The sequence below is a fragment of the Salmo salar genome, chromosome ssa18, assembly GCF_905237065.1.
Source record: "Salmo salar chromosome ssa18, Ssal_v3.1, whole genome shotgun sequence".
Taxonomy (NCBI): Eukaryota; Metazoa; Chordata; class Actinopteri; order Salmoniformes; family Salmonidae; genus Salmo; species Salmo salar.
The window spans coordinates 31,312,999-31,340,711 of record NC_059459.1 but is presented as its reverse complement, the minus strand read 5'-3'; the positions used below and the strand labels follow the sequence as shown (position 1 = coordinate 31,340,711).

The 27,713-nt window shown below is 44.8% G+C and overlaps 1 protein-coding gene across 2 annotated transcripts in view; it reads left to right on the top strand.

The window, feature by feature from the left end:
• The window catches only part of LOC106577242 (leucine zipper putative tumor suppressor 2 homolog), a 100,443-nt gene that overhangs the window by 50,347 nt on the left and 22,383 nt on the right, over positions 1 to 27,713 (top strand). The window contains exon 1 of one of the 2 annotated variants that reach the window (XM_014155167.2): positions 8,695 to 8,951. The exons of the other annotated variant lie outside the window; for it this stretch is intronic. The gene's annotated coding sequence lies outside the window, so the exon portion shown is untranslated. Of the gene's footprint in view, positions 1 to 8,694; positions 8,952 to 27,713 lie in introns of those variants that run through there. 2 annotated transcript variants of the gene reach the window in all.

The following is a 27,713-nucleotide window of genomic DNA, read 5'->3' as shown; positions in this document are numbered from 1 at the left end:
CACACCGCCCTTAAAGCATCAGACAAGCTCAGTACATATAGTTCATTTTATTAAAACACATAGGGTGTGTCTAGAGATGAAGAAATACACCCTTAAAAATTTTTAGCAATTCAAACAGACAACTTTCTGTCGACCAAGATGTTTTTGGGTCGGGGACAGCCCTAAAATAGTTGCATTAAGAATAGTAGGGAAAGATAAATAAAAAGGTAAATATGGGTGGTATGTATGATGTTGTTTGTGCTCCAGTGGTTGCTACTTTCTCATGGCAACGGGCCACAAATCTTACTTCTGTGATTGCACATTATGGTATTTCGCCTAACAAATGGGAGTTTATCATTTGCGAAAAAAGTACCCAATTGTAATACTTGAGTAAAAATATAGATACCTTAATTGAAAATGATTCAAGTAAAAGTGAAAGTCAGCCAGTAAAATACTAATTGAGTAAAAGTCTAAAAGTATTTGGTTTTAAATATACTTAAGTATCAAAAGTAAAAGTATAAATAATTTCAAACCAGATGGCACCATTTTCTTGTTTTTTTTATTTACGTATCGGTAGGGGTGCACTCCAACACTTACACATCATTTACAAACGAAGCATTTGTGTTTAGTGAGTCCGCCAGATCAGAGGCAGTAGGGATGGCCAGGGATGTTCTCTTGATAAGTGTGTGAATTGGACCATTTCCTTTCCTGCTAAGCATTCAAAATGTAACGAGTACTTTTGGGTGTCAAGGAAAATGTAGGGAGTAAAAAGTACAATATTTTCTTTAGGAATGTAGTGGAGTATAAGTAAAATTTGTCCAAAAATATAAATAGTAAGGTAAAGTACAGATACCCCAAAAAAACGACTTAAGTAGTACTTTAAAGTATTTTTACTTAAGTACTTTACACCACTGGAGTTTATCGATGTTTGATTTCTTTTCAAAATTCTGTGTAATCTGAGAGGAAATATGTCTCACAGTGGTCAGGTATTCTGCCACTGTGTACTCTCTGTTAGGGCCAAATAGCATACTAGTTTGCTCAGTTTTGTAGTTGTTTCTTTCCATTGTGCCTTTTTGTTTTCTCATGACTTGGTTGGGTCTAATTGGGTTGCTGTCCTGGGGCTCTGTGCGGTCTGTTTGTATTTTTGAACAGAGCCCAAGTCCGACAAAATCTGCGCCGAAGATCTCTCTCTCTCTCCTTCTCTTTCTCTCTCTCCATCTCTCTCTCTTTCTCTCTCTCGCTCTCTGTCTCTCTCTCTCCCTCTCTCTCTGTCTCTGGGAGGCCCTGGACATTGATGAATGTTCTGAGTCTGTGTGTCAGCCGCTGGGCTGAAACTGACAGCGGAAGGACCCAGGGATGAAGGATAAGGGTTTACATTCAAGTTAATGCACATCAATGAATGTGTACTCAGCATTTTAAAAAGAGAACACAAAACCTGTGTCTTATTGCCAGCTCCCATGGAGGGCTCTGCTTGTTGCAGTTTCAAACCTGCTGCTCCAGTTTGTATGGTGATAGTGGTGTGTGGTCTGGTCTACACAGCTGCTTTCCTTTCCTCTTACCTCTGTCTACATTACCAGGTTTAGCCTCTTTCTCTCCCCTCCGTACCTCCCTCCCATCTCTCCCATCGCCTCCAGCCCAGCTGTCCCCTTCCCTCACTTTGCTCAGGCATTGTAGGGCTGGTCAACTATAGCTCTCTCTATATACACTGCTCAAAAAAATAAAGGGAACACTTAAACAGCACAATGTAACTCCAAGTCAATCACACTTCTGTTAAATCAAACTGTCTACTTAGGAAGCAACACTGATTGACAATAAATGTCACATGCTGTTGTGCAAATGGAATAGACAACAGGTGGAAATTATAGGCAATTAGCAAGACACCCCCAATAAAGGAGTGGTTCTGCAGATGGGGACCACAGACCACTTCTCAGTTCCTATGCTTCCTGGCTGATGTTTTGGTCACTTTTGAATGCTGGCGGTGCTTTCACTCTAGTGGTAGCATGAGACGGAGTCTACAACCCACACAAGTGGCTCAGGTAGTGCAGCTCATCCAGGATGGCACATCAATGCGAGCTGTGGCAAGAAGGTTTGCTGTGTCTGTCAGCGTAGTGTCCAGAGCATGGAGGCGCTACCAGGAGACAGGCCAGTACATCAGGAGATGTGGAGGAGGCCGTAGGAGGGCAACAACCCAGCAGCAGGACCGCTAACTCCACCTTTGTGCAAGGAGGAGCAGGAGGAGCACTGCCAGAGCCCTGCATAATGACCTCCAGCAGGCCACAAATGTGCATGTGTCTGCTCAAACGGTCAGAAACAGACTCCATGAGGGTGGTATGAGGGCCCGACGTCCACAGGTGGGGGTTGTGCTTACAGCCCAACACCGTGCAGGACGTTTGGGATTTGCCAGAGAACACCAAGATTGGCAAATTCGCCACTGGCGCCCTGTGCTCTTCACAGATGAAAGCAGGTTCACACTGAGCACATGACAGACGTGACAGAGTCTGGAGACGCCGTGGAGAACGTTCTGCTGCCTGCAACATCCTCCAGCATGACCGGTTTGGCGGTGGGTCAGTCATGGTGTGGGGTGGCATTTCTTTGGGGGGCCGCACAGCCCTCCATGTGCTCGCCAGAGGTAGCCTAACTGCCATTAGGTACCGAGATGAGATCCTCAGACCCCTTGTGAGACCATATGCTGGTGCGGTTGGCCCTGGGTTCCTCCAAATGCAAGACAATGCTAGACCTCATGTGGCTGGAGTGTGTCAGCAGTTCCTGCAAGAGGAAGGCATTGATGCTATGGACAGGCCCGCCCGTTTCCCAGACCTGAATCCAATTGAGCACATCTGGGACATCATGTCTCGCTCCATCCACCAATGCCACATTGCACCACAGACTGTCCAGGAGTTGGCGGATGCTTTAGTCCAGGTCTGGGAGGAGATCCCTCAGGAGACCACCCGCCACCTCATCAGGAGCATGCCCAGGCGTTGTAGGGAGGTCATACAGGCACGTGGAGGCCACACACACTACTAAGCCTCATTTTGACTTGTTTTAAGGACATTACATCAAAGTTGGATCAGCCTGTAGTGTGGTTTTCAACTTTAATTTTGAGTGTGACTCCAAATCCAGACCTCTATGGGTTGATAAATTGCATTTCCATTGATAATTTTTGTGTGATTTTGTTGTCAGCACATTCAACTATGTAAAGAAAAAAGTATTTAATAAGATTATTTATTTCATTCAGATCTAGGATGTGTTGTTTAAGTGTTCCATTTATTTTTTTGTGTATATATCTATCTCTCTATATCTCGCTCTATATATATCTCTCTCTATATATCTCTCTATATATATAAATATCTCTCTATATATCTCTCTATCTATATCTCTATATATCTAACTCTATATCTCTCTCTATAGCTCTCTCTATATATTTATATCTCTATCTATATCTCTCTATAAATCTATCACTATATATCTATCTCTCAATATCTCTATCTCTCTATCTATATCTCTCTATATATCTATCTCTATATATCCATTGCTCCATATCTCTCTATATATATATATCTATATAGCTCTCTTTCTCTATTTCTCTCTCTATATCTCTCTATATATATCTCTACCCCATCCTTCCTTTCTGTCTATCTTGTCTCTCCTCCTCTTCTCACCCTTCACCATCTCTTTCCTCATCTCTCTGATCCATCTTTTTCTCTCTTTCTCTTGTGGAAAATGACAAAAGAAGAAGAGGGAGATACACAGAGAGGGAAAAAGAGAATGAGTGATGGAGAGGGAGAGGGGAGTGGCCTGCTGGGACTTAATGGAGTTAATTGGTAGAGTAAGAACACCATTCACCAAAAGAGATTTACTGGACAGATTGATTTGGATGATGATTGATAATGGAGTTAATTGGTAGAGTAAGAACACCATTCACCAAAAGAGATTTACTGGACAGATTGATTTGTGTGCGTGTGTGCATGCGTGTATGGACACGTGTTAGGTCTTAGTTCTGTCTCATACATCCACTTATAATGTAGAGCTGTGTGTCTGAGTGATTTGCAACCTGCTTCCTTCTATTGTTCTGGCCAACACTGGGCCTCTTTTTCCTTCTTTCTCTCGCTCTCTCTTTCTCTCTCTCTCTATCGCTCCCTCTCTCTTTCTCTCTCTCACCCTCTCTTTCTCTCTCCATCTCTCTCTTTCTCTCTTTCTACATCTCTCTCTTTCTCTCTCCATGTCTCTCTTTCTCTCTCCATCTCTCTCTTTCTCTTTCTACATCTCACTCTTTCTCTCTCCATGTTTCTCTTTCTCTCTCCATCTCTCTCTCTCTCTCTTTCTCTCTCACACACCTTTTTCTCTCTCCATCTCTCTCTTTCTCTCTCTCGCCCTCTCCCCCCTCACCTTCATCCTCTCATCCCTCTCTTTGCTCCCCTCTCTTCTCTCCTCCTTTCTTTTCTTATTGATGTGGTTATTACCTGCTAAGATGGAAACTCCCTGTGGCACACATATACAGTACACATACACACATATACACATACACACACATATACACATACACACACATATACACATACACACACATATACACATACACACATATACACATACACACACATATACACATACACACACACACATATACACATACACACATATACAGTACACATACACACACATATACAGTACACATACCCACACATATACACATACACACATATACACATACACACACATATAGACATACACACACATATACACATACACACACATATACAGTACACATACACACACATATACACATACACACACATATACACATACACACACATATACAGTACACATACACACACATATACACATACACACACATATACACAAACACACACATAAACACACATATACACATACACACATATACAGTACACATACACACACATATACACATACACACACATATACACATACACGCCAGATACATTGACCACAACTTTCCATCTTGTGTTCTATTTTTAGCGCTGAGAGGTTGCTAATGCTAGCAGTAGGAATGTGCCAAGTCACAACGTTGAGGTTAGTTTAGCACTCACACCCACCTCACTCCCTCCCTGTTACCAATACCTTTACCAGGGAGAAAGGGAGAGGAACGGTTGCTGGCCGGAAGGAGAAGGACAGAGCAGGAGAGAGAGAGAATGGGATGAAGAGACAAAGGGATACGACAAAATAAGTAATGGTGGGATGGAGGAACTTCATTAGACGTATACTGACTGTAAAATGTGTCTGTCTCTCTCCCACTCTTTTCCTCTTTGTGTGCATCACTCTCTCTCTCTCTCTACAGCATTCACTCAATTCTCGTATTTCTTTTCCATGGCAGCTCACAAAGCAATAAAACTAGATTGGTTTGGTTCATAGAGGCCAGTGCTGAACACACAGACACACACTATACTAAAATGTCCACTCATGCAGTCGGTGCACTCTAATTCTGTGCAGATGGACAATTATATACAGCTCTGTGTGTGTGTGTGTGTGTGTGTGCGTGTGTGTGTGTGTGTGTGTGTGTGTGTGTGTGTGTGTGTGTGTGTGTGTGTGTGTGTGTGTGTGTGTGTGTGTGTGTGTGTGTGTGTGTGTGTGTGTGTTATGTAACTCTTCTCCCGTCCCTCAGGGTTAATCAAGGTCACATCTCTATCTCTCTCTCTCTGTCCTTTTCCCTCCCTCTCTCTACATCTCTTTCTCTCTTTTTCTCCATTGTTTCCCTGTTGCAACTGTAGTTCCTAAATGAAAGCCTGTTTGATAATGAAAACAGTCAGTGTTATTATTTACTATGCAGGGCAACTGCTGGAGAGGTAGTCCCGTAGGTAGTCCCACACAGACACACATACTACCCACATGCACATCTCACAGGCACATGGACATGCTGCACATGCACACAGAGAGAGAGGATAAAAGAGTTTTCTCTGACATGAGAAGGGAGAAGTGATTTTGATATCTGAATGAAGGTTTTTGATTTATTTCAGTAGGCCGATGGTATATTCATGAATATTAACATCAATTCAATCTAGTCCCCCAAATCTGCAGGATGTTTAACCATCATATGAGGATGAGTGGATAGAGAGTTTACTGTGATAATCCAGTTACCAACACAGCCTTTGACTGAGACAGGGTTTCTCACCAGGGACTGAAGCAGTTAAAGCTGGTTAAAGGATAGAGTAGTTCACCCCAAAATAAAGGTTTGAGACAGTCAGAGGTAGAACAAGAGACATAGAAAGAGTGAGAGAGAAGAAAATTAACAACAATGACAAATGGTTTGATGAAGAATGAAAAAACCTAAGAAAGAAATTGAGAAACCTATCCAACCAAAAACATAGAGACCTAGAAAACCTGAGTTTATTCACTGTGGTGAATCACAAAAACAATACACTATGGAAAAAGAAGGAACAGCACATCAGAAATCAGCTCAATGTAATTAAAGAATCCATAGAATATATCCACACCTGGGAAAATTGGAACACACTAAACAAATAACAAAACGAAGAGTTATCTATCCAAAACAGAGATGTGTGGATAAACCAATTCTCCAATCTTTGTGGCTCTATAACAAAGAACAAACAGCAAAAACATGATCAAATACAAATCTTAGAACAGCTATTAAAGACTACCAGAACCCACTGGATTCTCCAATTACATTGAATGAAGTGCAGGACAAAATACAAATCCTCCAACCCAAAAAGGCCTGTGGTGTTGATGGTATCCTACATGAAATGATAAAATATACAGACCACAAATTCGAATTGGCTATACTTAAACTCTTTAACATCATCCTTAGCTCTGGCATCTTCCCCAATATTTGGAACCAAGGACTGATAACCCCAATACACAAAAATGTTGACAAATTTGACCCCAATAACTACCGTGGGATATGCGCCAACAGCCACCTTGGGAAAGTCCTCTGCATTATAATTAACAGCAGACTCGTACATTTCCTCAGGAAAAACAATGTACTGAGCAAATGTCTAATTGTCTTTTTAACAAATTACCGTACAACATACAACGTATTCACCCTGCACACCCTAATTGACAAACAAACAAACAAACCAAAACAAAGGTAAAGCTTTTGACTCCATTTGTCATGAGGGTCTGCTATACAAATTGATAGAAATTGGCAAAAAAAACACACATTTCTTTCCACAGGGCCGTGGGGTAAATCTCAGTAAGACAAAAATAATGGTGTTCCGAAAAAGGTCCAGCTGCCACGACCACAAATACGAATTTCATCTAGACACCGTTGCCCTAGAGCACACCATAAAGTATACATACCTCAGCCTGAACATCAGCACCACAGTAACTTCCACAAAGCTGTGAACGATCTGAGAGACAAGGCAAGAAGGGCCTTCTATGCCATCAAATGGAACACAAAATTTGACATACCAATTAGGATCTAGCTAAAAATACTTGAATCAGTTATAGAACCCATTGCCCTTTATGGTTGTGAGGTCTGGGGTCCGCTCACCAACCAATAATTCACAAAATGGGACAAACACCAAATTGAGACTCTGCATGCAGATTTCTGCTAAAATATCCTCCGGGTACAACGTAAAACACCAAATAATGCTTGCAGAGCAGAATTAGGCCGATACCCAATAATTATCAAAATCCTGAAAAGAGCAGTTAAATTCTACAACCACCTAAAAGGAAGCAATTTCAAAACCTTCCATAACAAAGCCATCACCTATAGAGAGATGAACTTGGAGAAGAGTCCCCTAAGCAAGCTGGTCCTGGGGCTCTGTTCACAAACACAAACACACCCCACAGAGCCCCAGAACAGCAACACAATTAGACCCAATCAAATCATGAGAAAACAAAAATGTATTTACTTGACACATTGGGAAAAAATTACAAAAACAGAGCAAACTAGAATGCTATTTGGCCCTAAACAGAGAGCACGCAGTGGCAGAATACCTGACTACTGTGACTGACCCAAAATTAAGGAACACTTTGACTCACTGAGCATAGCCTTGCTATTGAGAAAAATTGCCGTAGGCAGACCTGGCTCTCAAGAGAAGACAGGCTATGTGCACACTGCCCACAATATGAGGTGGAAACTGAACTGCACTTCCTAACCTCCTGCCAAATGTGTGACCGTATTAGAGACACAAAGAATTTGAAAACAAATCCAACTTGATAAACTCCCATATCTATTGGGTGAAATACCACAGTGTGCAATCACAGCAGCAAGATTTGTGACTTGTTGCCACAAGAAAAGGGCAACCAGTGAAGAACAAACACCATTTATTTATTTTCCCTTTTGTACTTTAACTATTTGCACATCATTACAACACTGTATATAGACATAATATGACATTTGAAATGTCTTTATTCTTTTGGAACTTTTGTGAGTGTAATGTTTACTGTACATTTTTTCATTGTTTATATTACTTTTGTTTATTATCTATTTCACTTGCTTTGGCAATGTAAACCTATGTTTCCCATGCCAATAAAACATGGGAAACATTGAATTGAAAATGTAATTGAGAGAAAGAAGAGCAAAGAGAAAAACAGAGGAAAGCTGAGTGTGTGAGAGAGAGGCAGGGGGGCCAACAAACAAAGTGAGAGAGCAGAGGGAGGAGGGGAGTGGAGGAGGGGAATGGAGGAGGGGTAGAGGAGGGGAGTGGAGGAGGGGAATGGAGGAGGGGTGGAGGAGGGGAGTGGAGGAGGGGTGGAGGGGAAGGAGGCGGTGCTAAGAAAGACAGCAGGGAAGGAAGGAGAGCAGAGCAGAGGAAGAGAGAGAAGAGACTGAAGAGGAGAAGGAAAGAGGGCTTCCCTTCAAGACTCCTCACAGTGGTCTGTGAAATAAAGGAAAGTTAGAGAAGAGGAGAACAAGGGAGGAGAAAGAGAGAGGAGCAGAGGAGGATTTGAATCAGTGAACTGGGACTGTAGTGATTTTCTTAAGGAGAGACGGAGACAAGCGGAGGTAGCGATGCAGCGATTTCACGGGGGTGAGTGTCTGTGTGTGTGTGTTTGTGTGTGCAAGCCAAAGCATGGCACATGATCAAAGTTACTCTGAAGTGTGTGTGTGTGTGTGTGTGTGTGTGTGTGCGTGTGCGTGTGCGTGTGTGTGTGCTCACGTGCATATTGTATGTGCTTAGAAAATATTTGACGTTTTCTCTGTTTAGAGAATCTAAATTCCTCATGGAAACTTTAGGCACTCGAGGCGGTGTGGAAAAGCTGCTGTTGAAGTTCTATCAATGGAAGGTGTGTGTGTGTGTGTGTGTGTGTGTGTGTGTGTGTGTGTGTGTGTGTGTGTGTGTGTGTGTGTGTGTGTGTGTGTGTGTGTGTGTGTGTGTGTGTGTGTGTGTGTGTGTGTGTGTGTAGCCTGCTCAAACAGAAACATAGGAAACTCCTGTAGAAATGCCACAGTAAGCCAGGCTGTTTCAGCCAAATGCAGCAATTACAGCCTGGCTGGCAGTACGGGCTGACTCTAGATCAGTTGATACTGGAGTTTATATGGGGACAGGTCCACAATTACTACAACTCTGAACAGAACTCCAGTCAGTTGTTGGGTGTTATTCTGAGGCCAGTTCTATAGTAACTCTGATGTGTGTGTGGCTGGGTCTTAAGTGAAGGGTGGGTGTTTGGGGATGGTTTAATAAGGGGTAAGCTGGGGGGTTTGGGGTAAAGTTTAGGTGGGGCGAAGGGGGATTTTGGGGAGATGGGGCTCAGGATTTTGGGGTAATGGTTTAGAGTTGGGGGAGGTGAGGTGGGTTTTTGGGAGAGAAGACAGATTTCGGGGGACTGGGATATTGATTATTGATATTCAGCAATCTGTTTCTTGGCTGTAGGTTATTGATCTGTGGTCTGTGTTTACTGAGGTTTTAACTGGATAACATCTATTACCCCTCTGTCTGACAGCTGGCTGGGAGAAGGGAGTTATTCAGTCTGTCCACACACACACACACACACGGACAGCACACATACACTTAGCAACACACACAGAGAGACCCACGCACACTGTGTGTCTGGATGAGAGAGTAGATCACAGAACTAGTCATTGTTGTTTAGTCTTCTCTATAATTAGCCGTTTCTTCATCATAGGAACATTGTCATTTTTCCTTTGTGTTGTTATGAATGTGTCACTGTGTCACTGTCAGCACATTTGGCAGAGTTTTCACTGCAGCTATCTTGTGTAGCCTAGTTAAACCAATCTAAATACTGAGCCACATAGAGGTTGATGATCTATCTGAGACATTCTACACAATTATAGAGTGAGTGAATGTAATAGACTGTAATTGTATAGCCTGGTTCAACTGTGATTAGGGTGATGGCATATTTCTGTGAGACAAGATGTCAGGATGGAAAGAAACAAGGGATTAAAGAGAGACAGACAGAGATAAGGTGAGTGTCAGAGAGAGGGGGAAGGAGATAGAGCATAGCCTTGCTATTGAGAAAGGTCACCGTAGGCAGACCTGGCTCTCAAGAGAAGACAGGCTATGTGCACACTGGCCACAAAATGAGGTGGAAACTGAGCTGCACTTCCTAACCTCCTGCGAAATGTATGACCATATTAGAGACACTAAAAATTAGAAAACAAATCCAATTTTGATAAACTCCAATATCTACTGGGTGAAATACCACAGTGTGTCATCACAGCAGCAAGATTTGTGACCTGTTGCCACAAGAAAAGGTCAACCAGTGAAGAACAAACACCATTGTAAATACAACCCAGATTTATTTATTTCATTTTTGTTCATTATTCATTTCACTTGCTTTGGCAATGTAAACATGTGTTTCCCATGCCAATAAAGCCCCTTAAATTGAAATGAATTGATAGACAAAGAGAGAGACCGGGTTAGGGAGACAGGACAGAGAAAGAGATGGACAGGATGGTTACCTCATATTACCTCATAGACTTTGGATCAAAACAGATGAGGTAAATGTGTGTCACATGTTGCAGGTCTCAAAACCCTTCCCATATTGACCCAATGTTGACTCATGCGCTCAGTGTGTGTGTGTGTGTGAGACTTGTTGGATGACAGGGGCCAGGGTCGGTTGAAGTTTGTTCACTCGTCATCATCACAGTCGTTTGACTCTAACCACCAGGAGATGTGAGATATAGCTCCATTTATTTTTTCTCCAGAAACCTCCACGTCCCTCATGACCTATTCCCTATTGTCCCTCCTCCTCTCCCTTCTGACTCTCTCATTTTCACTCTCTTCTTTCCTCTGTTCTTTTCCATTCGTTCTGTTCTGTTGACCCCTGTGCCAGCCCTTCACAGTGCCTTCAGAAAGTGTTGAATACTTATTCCACATATTGTTGTGTTACAGACTGGATTCAACATGGATTCAATAGATTTTATTTCACAACCATCTACACACTGTGTTTTCCATACCACTCTGTTCACCCCTCATCCCTCCATCCACCCTGCCCTCATCCCTCTATCCACCCTGCCCTCCATCCCTCCATCCACCCTGCCCTCCATCCTTCCCTCCATCCACCCTAACCTCATCCCTCCATCCACCCTGCCCTCCATCCCTCCATCCATCCACCCTGCCCTCATCCCTCCATCCACCCTAACCTCATCCCTCCATCCACCCTACCCTCATTACATTTACATTTTAGTCATTTAGCAGACGCTCTTATCCAGAGCAACTTACTTCTTCGTACTGGTCCCCCGTGGGAATCGAACCCACAACCCTGGCGTTGCATACACCATGCTCTACCAACTGAGCCACACGGGACACTCATCCCTCCACCCACCCCACCCTCGTCCCTCCATCCACCCTACCCTCCATCCCTCCATCCTCCACCACTCCATCCACCCCTCCATCTCTCTATCTCTCTGGTAACTAGAGTTAAAGTGACAGTACTGTCTGTCTTTTCGTGTGTGTGTGTGTGTGTGTGTGTGTGTGTGTGTGTGTGTGTGTGTGTGTTTAATCACTTTTCTGCTCCTTGTGGTTTACCCCTACTCTCTCAGACTCTCTCTATGTGTCACGTCCTGACCAGCAGATGGAGCTGTTGTAGTAGTTTGGGGGTCAGGACGTGGCAGTCTTGTGTGTGTGTTTGAATGTTCTGTGTGTCTTGTGACTCCTGATCAGGAACAGCTGGGGATCGTTGTTCCTGATTGGGAGTCATATATGTAGGAGTATGTTTGTCACTGGGGTTTGTGGGTGGTTGTTTTTACACTGCGTTTATAGCCTGTAAAACTGTTACTGTTGTCACCTTCATTGTTTTTTCAAGTGGATGCTTTACTCTTTTTTGGTAATAAATAACCATGAGTATTCACATACCTGCTGCGCCTTGGTCCATTTATGAAGACAACCGTTACAGAACCACCCACCAAAGGACCAAGCAGCAGAAGAGGAGGAAGCCACAGGAGAGAAAAAGGGAGGAATGGACATGGGAGGACGTCCTGGACGGCAAGGGAGCCTACACCTGGGAAGAGATCCTAGCCGGAAGGGATCGCCTCCCATGGGAACAGGTGAAGGCACTCAGGAGAGCGGCGGCAGCTGGACAGAGGAACCAACATGAATGTTATGCTGGAACACGGCTGGCGAGGAAGCCGGAGAGGCACCCCCAATAATTTTTTTGGGGGGGGCACACGGGTAGCTTGGCCAGGCCAGGGAAGAGCCGTAAGCCAGCTACCCGTGACTACAGGGAGGTGCGTATGAGGTGGTGGGCGCCATGTTACGCTGTGGTACGCACCATCTCGCCTATACGGACGCACAGCCCAGTTCGCCCAGTACCAGCGCCCCGCAGGTGCCAGGGCAAGGGGAGCATCGAGCCGAAAGGGGTGATGCCAACCCTGCACTCAAGACCGCCAGTGCGCCCTTTCGGTCCGGTGTTTCCCGCTAGACGCACTAGCATGGAGGTGCGTGTCTCCAGGCTGGCACGTCCAACACCAGCCCCACGCATCAGGAGTGGCAGTCTTGTGTTTGAATGTTCTTTGTGTCTTGTGACTCCTGATCAGGAACAGCTGGGGATCGTTGTTCCTGATTGGGAGTCATATATGTAGGAGTATGTTTGTCACTGGGGTTTGTGGGTGGTTGTTTTTACACTGCGTTTATAGCCTGTAAAACTGTTACTGTTGTCACCTTCATTGTTTTTTCAAGTGGATGCTTTACTCTTTTTTGGTAATAAATAACCATGAGTATTCACATACCTGCTGCGCCTTGGTCCATTTATGAAGACAACCGTTACAGAACCACCCACCAAAGGACCAAGCAGCAGAAGAGGAGGAAGCCACAGGAGAGAAAAAGGGAGGAATGGACATGGGAGGACGTCCTGGACGGCAAGGGAGCCTACACCTGGGAAGAGATCCTAGCCGGAAGGGATCGCCTCCCATGGGAACAGGTGAAGGCACTCAGGAGAGCGGCGGCAGCTGGACAGAGGAACCAACATGAATGTTATGCTGGAACACGGCTGGCGAGGAAGCCGGAGAGGCACCCCCAATAATTTTTTTTGGGGGGGCACACGGGTAGCTTGGCCAGGCCAGGGAAGAGCCGTAAGCCAGCTACCCGTGACTACAGGGAGGTGCGTATGAGGTGGTGGGCGCCATGTTACGCTGTGGTACGCACCATCTCGCCTATACGGACGCACAGCCCAGTTCGCCCAGTACCAGCGCCCCGCAGGTGCCAGGGCAAGGGGAGCATCGAGCCGGAAGGGGTGATGCCAACCCTGCACTCAAGACCGCCAGTGCGCCCTTTCGGTCCGGTGTTTCCCGCTAGACGCACTAGCATGGAGGTGCGTGTCTCCAGGCTGGCACGTCCAACACCAGCCCCACGCATCAGGAGTGGCAGTCTTGTGTGTGTGTGTTTGAATGTTCTTTGTGTCTTGTGACTCCTGATCAGGAACAGCTGGGGATCGTTGTTCCTGATTGGGAGTCATATATGTAGGAGTATGTTTGTCACTGGGGTTTGTGGGTGGTTGTTTTTACACTGCGTTTATAGCCTGTAAAACTGTTACTGTTGTCACCTTCATTGTTTTTTCAAGTGGATGCTTTACTCTTTTTTGGTAATAAATAACCATGACTATTCACATACCGCTGCGCCTTGGTCCATTTATGAAGACAAACGTTACACTATGATGGGATATCCTGAATTATACTTTATAGTTCTGCTGAATTATACTTTATAGTTATCCTGAATTATACCTTATAGTTATCCTGAATTATACCTTATAGTTATCCTGAATTATACTTTACAGTTATCCTGAATTATACACTGCCTGGCACAGTTTGACTAAGGCAGCACAGCTTATGTAACAGCTGGTGTGGAATACATTTTACTGTTTTTGTGATTGTGTGAATGTGCACGTGCTTGTGTGTCTGATCTTACCAACTATGCATTCTGCTTGAAGTCAGCAGTGAGGAAACTGCTAATGATTAATTGAATGATTGTTTTACTGTCTCGGTAACATAACTTAAGTCCTTTATTGAACATCTTGACTTTGCCGTGCAGAAACAGGAGACATTTTGAATGTGTGGCCTAGTTTCTCCTGCTGAAGCCTGGGTGTGGTAGTTATCCTCTCCCCAGATGCAGGGCTCTGTTACTGGGCTTCCCTATTATTTTTCTGCCTCCTCCTCTTGTTCATGAAAGAGTGAGATTGGATTTAGAGTGAGATAACAAAAAACCCGCCTTTGTCTTTGTCGTCTTTAACTCTTAAACAATAGCTGTCCACTTACTATAGAAACAACTCCTCAGGAAGGAAGGAGAGTTTTGGAGGGAAGTTTTGTTTATCCCCTCACTTTTTGTTCCTTTTGTCTCTCTCGTTCTTTGAGCTCCTCGTCAATCGCTGTCAGACTAATCAGGGTTGGTTGTAAAAGTGAACAAACCCAACAATAGACCCTAAGGGGATCACCTTAACTAGTATACAACAGTGTGAGCTACTTTACCCATTGGCTTACAGCAACAGAACAACACAGTCAATGTAGCTGAGGCTTTTGTTCTAGACCAGTACCAACACACTGGATTCAACTAATCCAGATGTTGATGAGGAGGTACCAACACACTGGATTCAACTAATCCAGATGTTGATGAGGAGGTACCAACACACTGGATTCAACTAATCCAGATGTTGATGAGTTGAATCAGATGTTCTGGACTGTGATATTATTGGACTGTGATATCATTAGATACAACAGATGACAGGTCCAGCTATCTCATTCTCTCCGTTGTACTGGGGGCCAACGAGGAGTGATAGGCATCTAGGGGCAGTGTCAAGAGGTTGATTAGGGAATGGCGTCTGATGGACAGTAGCAGGCTGGCAGAGTGGTGCAGAGTCACACACACACACACACACACACACACACACACACACACACACACACACACACACACACACACACACACACACACACACACACACACACCACCACCACTAACAGTATTCATATTATCCCTGATGTCTGACCGCAACCTGCAACCCCCACACAAACACGTCTGTCCTTATGTCTGATTGCTGGCCACTGCTAAATAACGATTAGTCGTTGGAAATTCACACTGGAATTCCGAAATTTACGACTAGACAACTGGCAAGAGGCAACGGCCATTTCCCCCCACATACTTCCAATGCCTTCCCTCCTCATTCCCAGACCAAACAGACCAGACAGACCAGATAGACAGACCAGACAGACAGACCAGACCAGATCAGACAGACAAACCAGACAGACCAGGACAGACCAGACAGACCAGATAGAAAGACCAGGACAGACCAGATAGAAAGACCAGACAGACAGACCAAACAGATCAGACAGACCAGATCAGACCAGACCAGATCAGACAGACCAGACAATACAGGCCAGACAGACCAGACCAGACCAGATAGACAGACCAGGACAGACCAGATAGAAAGACCAGACAGACCAGACCAGACAGACTAGACCAGACAGGTCAGATAGACAGACTAGACCAGACAGGCCAGACAATACAGGCCAGACAGACCAGACCAGATAGACAGAAATGATAGACAGACCAGACAGACAGACCAGACAGACCAGACCAGACAGACTAGACCAGACAAGTCAGATAGACAGACTAGACCAGACAGGCCAGACAATACAGGCCAGACAGACCAGACCAGATAGACAGACCAGACCAGACAGACAAGACCAGACCAGATAGACAGAAATGATAGACAGACCAGACAGACCAGACCAGACAGACTAGACCAGACAGGTCAGATAGACAGACTAGACCAGACAGGCCAGACAATACAGGCCAGACAGACCAGACCAGACAGACAGACCAGACCAGACAGACAAGACCAGACCAGACAGACAAGACCAGACCAGATAGACAGAAATGATAGACAGACCAGACAGACCAGACCAGACAGGCTAGACCAGACAGACAGACAGACAGACAAACCAGACAGACAGACCAACCCAGACAGATAGACAGACCAGACCAGACAGGCCAGACAGACAGACCAGACAGACCAAGTAGACCAGACAGGCCAGACAGACGGACCAGACAGACCAGACAGACGGACCAGACATACCAGACCAGACAGACCAGACCAGACAGACCAGACCAGCTGACTAAGGACCAACTGTAAACCTCATCTGCCCCAGAGCTGTCTCCTACTGTATTCCTTATGGCCACACCCACAGACTAAATAACATGGAACATAATAGAATAAAGTGGAATAGATTAATATACACATACATGGCCAAAGGTATGTGGACACCTGCTCGTTGAGCATCTCATTCCAAAATCATGGGCATTAATATGGAGTTGGTCCCTCCTTTGCTGCTAAAACAGCCTCCACTCTTCTGGGAAGGCTTTCCACTAGATGTTGGAATATTGCTGCGGGGACTTGCTTCCATTCAGCCACAAGAGCATTAGAGAGTCGGGCAATGATGTTTGGCGATTAGGCCTGGCTCACAGTCGGCGTTCCAATTCATCCCAAAGGTGTTCGATGGGGTTGAGGTCAGGGCCCTGTGCAAGACAGTCAAGTTCTTCCACACTGATCCCGACAAACCATTTCTGGTTTGTGTACGGGGGCATTCTCATGCTGAAACAGGAAAGGGCTAGACCTAAACATTTGCCACAAAGTTGGAAGCACAGAATTGTCTAGAATGTCATTGTATGCTGTAGTGTTAAGATTTCCCTTCATTGGAATGAACAGGCCTTGCTTGAACCATGAAAAACAGCCCCAGGCCATTATTCTTCCTCCACCAAACTTTACAGTTGGCACTATGCATTCGGGCAGATAGCATTCTCCTGGCATCCGCCAAATCCAGATTTGTCTGTCGGACTGCCAGATAGTGAAGCGTGATTCATCACTCCAGAGAATGCGTTTCCACTGCTCCAAAGTCCAATGGCTGCGAGCTTTACACTACTCCAGCCGATGCTTGGCATTGCGGATGGTGATCTTAGGCTTGTTCAGCCATGGAAAACCATTTCATGAAGCTCCCGACAAAAAGTTATTGTGCTGACGTTGCTTCCAGAGGCAGTTTGGAACTCGGTAGTGAGTGTTGCAACGGTGGACAGACAATTTTTACATGCTTCAGCAGTCGGCCATCCCGTTCTGTGAGCTTGTGTGGCCTACCACTTCGCGGCTGAGCCATTGTTGCTCCTAGACGTTTCCACTTCACAATAACAGCACTTACAGTTGACCGGGGCAGCTCTAGCAGGGCAGAAATTTGACAAACTGACTTGTTGGAAAGCTGGCCAATTTTAAAGTCACTGACCTGATTGTTCAATCCCTGTAACAACTATGATGACCAGTCAAGGCCTGATTAATCAATCCCTGTAATGACTATGATGCCAAGGCCTGATTAATCAATCCCTGTAACGACTATGATGACCAACCAAGGCCTGATTAATCAATCCCTGTAGCAATTATAATGATTAATGCTGCAGACCAATACTACTGTCACACTTTGGCAACATCAAAGCACTCCTCCTTTGCCCATACAGTGAACCCCACCTGCTGTGCCTGCCTGCGTGTGTTTGTTTGTGTGTTTGTGTACACTATACCAGTGTACTCCCGGGTGGTGCCACTGGAGATGCTCCTCGTGTGATTGACAGCTACTGTACCCCAGATGTCCCCGTGTTTGTGTTTCTCCTTATGTCTTATTGAGGTCTCTGACTACATCCACTTACAATGGATTACTGCCTGCTCCTCTCGCTCTCTCAACCCCCATAGGGACTCACTGTGTGTGTGTGTGTGTGATTCTATACTCTATAGTCAGGCCATAATGGAGCCCAGATGCTTTGAGATGCTAAGGAGCCAACCTGCCCGCTGTCAGACTGACACACACACACACACACACACACACACACACACACACACACACTCATTCACTCTTTCTTTCTCTCTTTTTTCTTTCACCTATTCCCAGTGTCTTATTTCATTCTTTCTTTTGTTCTTTCGTTCTCTTTCTTTTCCCCTCTTTTCCTTTCTTTCTTTCTCTCATTCCAGCCCTCCCTCCCACCCTCCCTACCTCCCTCTTTCCCTCCCACCCTCCCTCTATTGCATTTCACCCTGGGCATAAAACATGTGGGCCTCTCTAGTGCCATGGCAACTGATCCAAACAGAGAGAGTAGCAGAAGTTTGCAATAGCAACAAGTTGACCTTAAAAAAGGCTTTTGTTGCGGGTGTACTACAGGCAGTGTTCACTAGCTGGTTTCATCTGACTACAGGCAGTGTTCACTAGCTGGTTTCATCTGACTACAGGCAGTGTTCACTAGCTGGTTTCATCTGACTACAGGCAGCGTTCACTAGCTGGTTTCATCTGACTACAGGCAGTGTTCACTAGCTGGTTTCATCTGACTACAGGCAGTGTTCACTAGCTGGTTTCATCTGACTACAGGCAGTGTTCACTAGCTGGTTTCATCTGACTACAGGCAGTGTTCACTAGCTGGTTTCATCTGACTACAGGCAGCGTTCACTAGCTGGTTTCATCTGACTACAGGCAGTGTTCACTAGCTGGTTTCATCTGACTACAGGCAGTGTTCACTAGCTGGTTTCATCTGACTACAGGCAGTGTTCACTAGCTGGTTTCATCTGACTACAGGCAGTGTTCACTAGCTGGTTTCATCTGACTACAGGCAGTGTTCACTAGCTGGTTTCATCTGACTACAGGCAGTGTTCACTAGCTGGTTTCATCTGACTACAGGCAGTGTTCACTAGCTGATTTCATCTGACTACAGGCAGTGTTCACTAGCTGGTTTCATCTGACTACAGGCAGTGTTCACTAGCTGGTTTCATCTGACTACAGGCAGTGTTCACTAGCTGGTTTCATCTGACTACAGGCAGCGTTCACTAGCTGGTTTCATCTGACTACAGGCAGTGTTCACTAGCTGGTTTCATCTGACTACAGGCAGCGTTCACTAGCTGGTTTTATCTGACTACAGGCAGTGTTCACTAGCTGGTTTCATCTGACTACAGGCAGCGTTCACTAGCTGGTTTCATCTGACTACAGGCAGTGTTCACTAGCTGGTTTCATCTGACTACAGGCAGCGTTCACTAGCTGGTTTCATCTGACTACAGGCAGTGTTCACTAGCTGGTTTCATCTGACTACAGGCAGTGTTCACTAGCTGGTTTCATCTGACTACATCCAGCGTTCACTAGCTGGTTTCATCTGACTACATCCAGCGTTCACTAGCTGGTTTCATCTGACTACAGGCAGTGTTCACTAGCTGGTTTCATTTGTGTGTATATTCTGTGTTTCAGCATAGACATCCTGCTTTAATGTAGTGGGTTAGTAACTTGGTGGCAGACTTTAATGTAGTGGGTTAGTAACCTGGTGGCAGACTTTAATGTAGTGGGTTAGTAACCTAGTGGCAGACTTTAATGTAGTGGGTTAGTAACCTGGTGGCAGACTTTAATGTAGTGGGTTAGTAACCTGGTGGCAGACTTTAATGTAGTGGGTTAGTAACCTGGTGACAGACCAGGTTACTAGAGTGGTATGGAGGGATGAGGGCAGGGTGGATGGAGGGATGAGGTTAGGGTGGATGGAGGGATGAGGGCAGGGTGGATGGAGGGATGGAGGGCAGGGTGGATGGATGGAGGGATGAGGGCAGGGTGGATGGATGGAGGGATGAGGGCAGGGTGGATAGAGGGATGAGGGCAGGGTGGATAGAGGGATGAGGGCAGGGTGGATGGAGGGATGAGGGGTGAACAGAGTGGTATGGAAAACACAGCGTGTAGATGGTTGTGAAATAAAATCTATTGAATCCATGTTGAATCCAGTGGGTTAGTAAATTGGTGGCAGACTTTAATGTAGTGGGTTAGTAACCTGGTGGCAGACTTTAATGTAGTGGGTTAGTAACCTGGTGGCAGACTTTAATGTAGTGGGTTAGTAACCTGGTGGCAGACTTTAATGTAGTGGGTTAGTAACCTGGTGGCAGACTTTAATGTAGTGGGTTAGTAACCTGGTGGCAGACTTTAATGTAGTGGGTTAGTAACCTGGTGGCAGACTTTAATGTAGTGGGTTAGTAACCTGGTGGCAGACTTTAATGTAGTGGGTTAGTAACCTGGTGGCAGACTTTAATGTAGTGGGTTAGTAACCTGGTGGCAGACTTTAATGTAGTGGGTTAGTAACCTGGTGGCAGACTTTAATGTAGTGGGTTAGTAACCTGGTGGCAGACTTTAATGTAGTGGGTTAGTAACCTGGTGGCAGACTTTAATGTAGTGGGTTAGTAACCTAGTGGCAGACTTTAATGTAGTGGGTTAGTAACCTGGTGGCAGACTTTAATGTAGTGGGTTAGTAACCTGGTGGCAGACTTTAATGTAGTGGGTTAGTAACCTGGTGGCAGACTTTAATGTTGTGGGTTAGTAACCTGGTGGCAGACTTTAATGTAGTGGGTTAGTAACCTGGTGGCAGACTTTAATGTAGTGGGTTAGTAACCTGGTGGCAGACTTTAATGTAGTGGGTTAGTAACTTGGTGGCAGACTTTAATGTAGTGGGTTAGTAACTTGGTGGCAGACTTTAATGTAGTGGGTTAGTAACTTGGTGGCAGACTGATTCATTCCCAAACTAGGAACAATTGGCAAACACATAAACCGACTGGCAGCCATAGAGGCTATTTTTTATTTAATTTTTCTATTTAACTAGGCAAGTCAGTTAAGAACAAATTTTAATTTACATTGACGGCCTACCCCGGCCAAACCCTCCCCTAACCCGGACGATGCAGGACCAATTTTGCGTGTCCCTATGGGACTGCCGATCACGGCCGGTTGTGATACAGCCCGGGATCGAACCAGAGTGCCTTAGACCACTGCGCCGCTCAGGAGCCATAAGCTAGTAAGGAGTGGACACACACGCTACAGGTCTAAAAACCATGTGAGGGAAGGTGACAGAGACATCAGACAGACAGTCTCTGTGGAGGAATGTAAGGGCAATAACCTCCAAGCTTTTGGATAGGCATGAAAGGAGATCTCTCTTTGTTAAAGAGTTAAAGTAACAGTATCTGTTTCAACCCGTCTGAGATTTGAATGTAAAGTTTCAGTGGATGCGTGACCAATGGACATGGCTCCTTATTAGGTATGGTTTAAACTTTAACATGACTCACTCATTCTTTTCCTATATCTCTGTTTCTCTTAGCCAGTCAGCCAGTCAGCGAGTCAGAGTCAGTCAGTCACTCAGTGAGTTACTCACTAACTATCTCGCTTCTCGCTCTCTTTCTCTCTATCTCTCTTATCCCTTCTCTCTTCTCTGTGTTCCACCTCTCTGCTCATTTATCTGTCTGTCTGATATCGTTAACTGTGACAGTGTATTATTGGAATCTCTAGTCAGTTTAGAATTTATCTATTTTAACCTCTATGGGCTAGGTGGGACGCTTGCTCAACAGCCAGTTGAATCCTGTGACGCGTTATTCAAATACCTTAGAAATGCTATTACTTCAATTTTTCAAAAATATGAGTATTTTACACCATTTTAAAGATAAGACTCTCGTTAATCTAACCACACTGTCCGATTTCAAAAAGGCTTTACAACGAAAGCAAAACATTAGATTATGTCAGCAGAGTACCCAGCCAGAAATAATCAGACACCCATTTTTCAAGCTAGCATATAATGTCACATAAACCCAAACCACAGCTAAATGTAGCACTAACCTTTGATGATCTTCATCAGATGACAACCCTAGGACATTATGTTATACAATACATGCATGTTTTGTTCAATCAAGTTCATATTTATATCAAAAACCAGCTTTTTACATTAGCATGTGACTAGCATTCCCACCGAACACTGCCGGTGAATTTACTAAATTACTCACGATAAACGTTCACAAAAAGCATAACAATTATTTTAAGAATTATAGATACAGAACTCCTCTATGCACTCGATATGTCCGATTTTAAAATAGCTTTTCGGTGAAAGCACATTTTGCAATATTCTCAGTAGATAGCCCGGCATCACAGGGCTAGCTATTTAGACACCCAGCAAGTTTACCACTCATCAAAGTCAGATTTACTATAAGAAAAATGTTATTACCTTTGTTGTCTTCGTCAGAATGCACTCCCAGGACTTCTACTTCAATAACAAATGTTGGTTTGGTCCAAAATAATCCATCGTTATATCCAAATAGCGGCGTTTTGTTCGTGCGTTCAAGACACTATCCTAAAGGGTAAATAAGGGTGGCGAGCATGGCGCAATTCGTGACAAAAAAATTCTAAATATTCCATTACCGTACTTCGAAGCATGTCAACCGCTGTTTAAAATCCATTTTTATGCCATTTTTCTCATAAAAAAGCGATAATATTCCGACCGGGAATCTGCGTTTAGGTAAACAGACAAAGGAAAAGAAAGCATTCGGTCGACGCGGGCACGCGCCTAAGCCCATAGTACTCTGAGTGGCCACTTGCCAAAAGTGATAAAGTGTTTCAGCCAGAGCCTGCCTCGATATCGTTCAGCTTTTTCCCGGGCTCTGAGAGCCTATGGAAGCTGTAGGAAGTGTCACGTTATTGCACAGATCCTGAGTCTTCAATAAAAAGAGCCAAGATGAAACACTACTTCTCAGACAGGCCACTTCCTGCTTGAAATCTTCTCAGGTTTTGGCCTGCCATATGAGTTCTGTTATACTCACAGACACCATTCAAACAGTTTTAGAAACTTTAGGGTGTTTTCTATCCAAAGCCAATAATTATATGCATATTCTAGTTACTGGGCAGGAGTAGTAACCAGATTAAATCGGGTACGTTTTTTATCCGGCTGTGTCAATACTGCCCCCTAGCCTTAACACAGGTTAAAGGTGCACAATGCAGTAATCGCTCCGCCATTTCCTGGTTGTTAAAATTTGAATAGTTCGCCTAATTTCAGTTTGTGTGACAAAACCAGCAACTATAATGTAGAGAATCAACCGCTGTGAAATATCTTTTCAATAACCAAAAATATTGTATTTTCTGCTGTTTGAAACTGGTGTACAAAACCGAAAGTAGAAGACGGAAAACCGAAACTTAAGACCAGGAACCATTGAAATAGCACACATAGAACAGATCTACCGCTTCTTAGACCTGCTTTCAATGAGAATGACAGATCTATAAATTACATCTATAACTTACATCCCAAAATGTTACATATTGCAGCTTTAAGTGTTCAAGTGTGTGTGTGTGTGTGTGTGTGTGTGTGTGTGTGTGTGTGTGTGTGTGTGTGTGTGTGTGTGTGTGTGTGTGTGTGTGTGTGTGTGTGTGTGTGTGTGTGTGTGTGTGTGTGCGTGTGTCTGCGTTAATCAACAGAGAGACCCATAATTAAGCTGTATTCCTGAAACGTAAATCCCTCCTTACATCAATTATACATCCAGGTCGTAACACTTGTGTGCGTGCGTGCATTTCTGCCTCCAGATAACACAATCTAATCTGATAAACGGAGACAATGCTTCTGCAGCTGTGTGTGTTACTGCATACTTGGAGCTAGGAACACAAGCATTTCGCTATACCCGCAATAACATCTGTTAAATATGTGTATGTGTCCAATAGAATTTGATTTGAAGCGTGTGTGTCAGGGGATGCTTCTTTGCTGTTGTTGTGACCTAGATCCAACTGTCATCACTTTAGCCATGCTAGAGAGGAGGGAAGTATGACAGTCACCATATGGGCAAGCATTGTTTGTAGATTTTACTAATTTATCAGACGCTCTTATCCAGAGCGTCTTACAGGAGCAATTAGGGTTAAGTGCTTTGCTTGAGGGCACATCGACAGATTTTGCACCTAGTCAGCTCAGGGATTCGAACCAGCAACTTTTCAGTTACTGGCCCAACGCCCTTAACCGCTAGGCAACCTACCGTTCCACAGCTGTGATTTTCACCACAAACCCTAAATGTTACCCTAACCCTAAGCTGCTGTAAGGACAAAAAGCTTATGCACTTGCTCAATGCCCATGAGTTCTGTGAAAATAATATTGTCACGTTTGACCTTTGTAGCCCTACTGGATTCCTACTGTAATCAGATTGATATCCTACACCTGTTGCTCACGGTTGCTTTGCCATGGTTCCGTCACGCTATGGTGGCTTAGTAAGGGAAAGGATTCATCCAAATGGAGCGGTGTGGAAATGGGGTTGGAGAGGAAAGGGACAGGAGGAAAAGACAGGAGTGCGGTGGAGTGATAATCCAGAACAGGAAAAAAAGGGAGGAAGAGGATGTGGCAGAAAATAAGCATGGACAGGAAATAGGGATGAGTGGAGGGAGGAGAAGAGGTAAAACACGGAAACATTGTGTTATGCTCCATGCTGAAGTAAGTTACTTGACATTTACTGCTCTCTGCAACTCTATCGATCCTTGTTGCTAGACAGAAGATCAGGGAGGGAAGGAGAGCATTCTTCAGCCAAATGGCCAGACACCTTACAGCAACTAGCGAGAACTTGGTTCTTGGGGGGACTTTTGATATGACATGTCATGAATCATGATTACTAAGGCAGTACAGAGCACAGGAGGTTGGTGGTACTTTAATTGGGGAGGACAGGCTCATGGTAATGGCAGGTACATAAATAATATTTTATATGTGTACATACTTTTCTTGCATTGTTAAAGATCTTTATTAGCATGATCAAACGTACAAGTAACTGCCAAAATAACCTTTGAACAGGTTATGATAGTAGGTGCCAGGCGCACTGCTTTGAGTGTGTCAAGAACTGCAACGCTGCTGGGGTTTTTACGCTGAACAGTTTCCTGTGTGTATCAAGAATGGTCCACCAGCCAAAGGATATCCAGCCAACTTGACACAACTGTGGGAAGGATTGGAGTCAACATGGGCCAGCGTCCCTGTAGAATACTTTTGACATTTTGTAGCGTACATGCCCAAATGAATTGAGGATGTTCTAAGGGAAAAGGGGTGCAACTCAATATTAGGAAGGTGTTCATAATGGTTTGTACACTCAGTGAATGTGCGTACAGAGACAGGAGATGGCCATTCCTTGAAAACCCCTCTTACCCATGATGCTCAGTATCTGTATGCACACCAAACACTAACCAAACTGGATTAAGTCTTAAGTGTCCTCATTCCCAAGAGATTTGGGATCTCTGCTGTGCCTCTTGATTGGAATACCTGGCTTTTCCACCCTTTCTTTCTCTCTGGAGCACCATAGACATTCCGGAAGTCTGTAGAGATTCTGTAAGATCCCAGAGGTGACTCAGATATCCGTAATAATCCTTTCCTCCCTGTGGCAACCCTGGAGTTATTAACAGATTTATCATATACTTCCCAGTGACGGATCCTATCTGGGTAGAGGTAAAGATCCTCGGTCACACCACATCCCATCAGTCTCATCTACTAGATATCAGAAAGAGAGAGGTATCTAGAGCCTCATTCCTCTGTTACATCTTTTCAGTCATTCGTCAGATGCTATTCAAAGATGGGGAATGGAGTTGCATCACCAGACAAGCTCGTTGGGCACTTTGTTACAGTTTAAAGCATTTTCTGATAAGGCATTGTCATACTTTAAAGTTTTTCAAAACTTATTTACATAAGCTTCCAAATAACAAGATACTTCTGCAGTGTTTTTGTGGCATTCTTCCAAATCATCCTCTGCTAATTACCCTCACTGCATCTGAGGCAAAGCAGAGCTCAGACAACAAACACACTTTCTCAGCATGTTTTGGAGAGGAGAAGGTGAAGTGTATTTTAGCTCGGTCTAACTAGTGAAGGAGAATGGAGCGGGGAATGTGTGTGTGAGGGAGGAGGAGTTACTTCAATAACTTTAGAAATAATCGGTGAACAACATCAGAGAGAAATTAGCTTTGGGGATTTGTATCCCAGAGTAGCAGGAACAAAACCGGGCCCCTGGAGGTCAGGGGGGAGAGGAGGGAGTCTGCCCAGCTACGGCCCACTCCTGCTGGGGTCACAGGGTTAGGGTGGGGGGGGGGGGGGGCACCTACCCTCCTGGAGGGTCCTCTAATGCCATTATTCCAGGCAGAGTAGACCTTGGCTGGGCTGGGGGTGAGGAGAGGGGTGGGGGGCGGAAGGTGAAAGGAGGATGTGATCCATGATGATTCTGGCCTGGGAAGTGGTCAACTTCTCACACACACACACACACACACACACACACACACACACACACACACACACACACACACACACACACACACACACACACACACACACACACACACACACACACACACTCAGCACACAGTTTTACATAATGTACATAATGTTGCTGGTACCGTCTCTTATGACTGAAAATAACTTCTGGACATCAGAACAGCGATTACTCACCACGAACTGGAAGAAGCTTTTTCCTTCAACGAGTCTGAGGAGAAAGATATACTGCTCTCCGGGAACAGGCCCAGATCCCTGTCATTTGCGTGAAGAAAAGACGGAGGAAAAGAGGATGCAGATCGGGCTGCCTTCTGAGAATCCGTAGGCGATCAGAGTAAACTCTCACTGCCATCAATTCTATTTACTAACATGCAATCATTGGAAAATAAAATTGATGATCTACGATTATCCTACCAACAGGACATTAAGAACTGTAATATCTTATGTTTCACCGAGTCATTGCTGAACAACGACACGGATAATATAGAGCTGGAGGGATTTTCAATGCACTGGCAGAACAGAGAAGCTCGTCTGGTAAGACGAGGGGTGGGGTTGTGTGTCTTTTTGTCAATACCAGCTGGTGCACGATGTCTAGTATTAAAGAAGTCTTGAGGTATTGCCCGCCTGAGGTAGAGTACCTTATGATAAGCTGTAGACCACACTGTCTACCAAGAGAGTTACATTTACATTTACATTTAAGTCATTTAGCAGACGCTCTTATCCAGAACGACTTACAAATTGGTGGATTCACCTTATGATATCCAGTGGAACAACCACTTTACAATAGTGCATCTAAATCTTTTAAGGGGGGGGTTAGAAGGATTACTTTATCCTATCCTAGGTATTCTTAAAGAGGTGGGGTTTCAGGTGTCTCCGGAAGGTGGTGATTGACTCCGTCGTGAGGGAGCTTGTTCCACCATTGGGGTGCCAGAGCAGCGAACAGTTTTGACTGGGCTGAGCGGGAACTGTGCTTCCTCAGAGGTAGGGAGGCGAGCAGGCCAGAGGTGGATGAACACAGTGCCCTTGTTTGGGTGTAGGGCCTGATCAGAGCCTGAAGGTACGGAGGTGCCGTTCCCCTCACAGCTCCGTAGGCAAGCACCATGGTCTTGTAGCGGATGCGAGCTTCAACAGGAAGCCAGTGGAGTGAGCGGAGGAGCGGGGTGACGTGAGAGAACTTGGGAAGGTTGAACACCAGACGGGCTGCGGCGTTCTGGATGAGTTGTAGGGGTTTAATGGCACAGGCAGGGAGCCCAGCCAACAGCGAGTTGCAGTAAT